A 1,890-nucleotide genomic window follows, 5' to 3' on the forward strand; every position below is an offset into this window, starting at 1 on the left:
AAGTCGATTCGATAACAAATGACGAAAACGGACGGATTTCTCAGGTTTTTACTACATATGAACACTTTTCACATTGTCCCATACAACTCGGCTGCTAGTCCTCCTTTCATGCAGAATCTTAAGGTCCTAGCTCATGTCCAAGGCACCAAAGCCAACAAAAAAGTCAATAATCGATATGTAAATCTTGAATTGTACTACTCCTTACTGGCTATTCCATCAACTTAGAAGCTTCATCTGCGTTCTACTATGGTGCTTTTAGTGTCTCCGCATTCCGCATCACGCGACATAGCTTTGCAGACGATAAGTACAACCGTTTCAGAGAGAAGAGCGGCCAATGTGACGATCTGGCTTCAAGTTGATTCGATAACAAATGACGAAAAGTAACGGATTTCTCAGGTTTTTACTACATATGAACACTTTTCACATTTTCTCATGCAATTCGGCTGCTAGTCCTCCTTTCATGCAGAATCTTAAAGACATAGATCATGACCAGGGCACCAAAGCCAGCTAAAAAGTCAATTATCGATACCTAAAACTTGAATTGTACTACTTCTTACTGGCTATTACATCAGCTTAGAAGCTTCATCTGTGTTCCGCAATGGTGATTTTAGTGCCTCCGCATACCGCAGCACGCGACATAGCTTTGCAGACGATAAGTACAACCGTTTCAGAGAGAAGAGGGGCAAATGTGACGATCTGGCATTAAGTCGATTCGATAACAAATGACAAAAACGAACGGATTTCTCAGGTTTTTACTACATATGAACACTTTTAACATTGTCCCTTGCAACTCGGCTGCTAGTCCTCCTTTCATGCAGAATCTTAAGGTCCTAGCTCATGTCCAAGGCACCAAAGCCAGCAAAAAGTCCATAATCGATACTTAAAACCTGAATTGTACTACTTCTTACTAACTATTACATCAACTTAGAAGCTTAATCTGTGTTCTACTATGGTGCTTTTAGTGTCCCCGCATACCACAGCACGCGACATAACTTTGCAGACGATAAGTACAACCGTTTCAGAGAGAAGAGCGGCCAATGTGACGCACTGCTTTAAGTCGATACGATAATAAATTACGAAAACGGACGGATTTCTCAGGTTTTTACTACATATGAACACTTTTCGCATCCTCCCGTGCAACTCGGCTGCTAGTCCTCCTTTCATGCAGAATCTTAAGGTCCTAGCTCATGTCCAAGGCACCAAAACCAGCTAAAAAGTCAATATTCGATACCTAAAACTTGAATTGTACTACTCCTTACTGGCTATTACATCAACTTAGAAGCTTCATCTGTGTTCTACTATGGTGCTTTTAGTGTCTCCGCATATCGCAGCACGCGACATAGCTTTGCAGACGATAAGTACAACCGTTTCAGAGAGAAGACATCTGGCTTCAAGTTGATTCGATAACAAATGACGAAATCGGACGGATTTCTCAGGTTTTTACTACATATGAACACTTTTCGCATCCTCCCGATCAACTCGGCTGCTAGTCCTCCTTTCATGCAGAATCTTAAGGTCCTAGCTCATGTCCAAGGCACCAAAGCCAGCAAAAAAGTCAATAATCGATACGTAAATCTTGAATTGTACTACTTCTTACTGGCTATTACATCAACTTAGAAGCTTCATCTGTGTTCTACTATGGTGCTTTTAGTGTCTACGCATACCGCAGCACGCGACGTAGCTTTGCAGACGATAAGTACAACCGTTTCAGAGACAAGATCGGCCAATGTGACGATCTGGCTTTAAGTCGATTCGATAACAAATGACGAAAATGGACGGGTTCCTCAGGTTTTTACTACGTGTGAACACTTTTCACATCCTCCCGTGCAACTCGGCTACTAGTCCTCCTTTCATGCAGAATCTTAAGGTCCTAGCTCATGTCCAAGGCAC

Source organism: Schistocerca gregaria, unplaced genomic scaffold (assembly GCF_023897955.1).
Source record: "Schistocerca gregaria isolate iqSchGreg1 unplaced genomic scaffold, iqSchGreg1.2 ptg000698l, whole genome shotgun sequence".
In the NCBI taxonomy this organism is placed as follows: domain Eukaryota; kingdom Metazoa; phylum Arthropoda; class Insecta; order Orthoptera; family Acrididae; genus Schistocerca; species Schistocerca gregaria.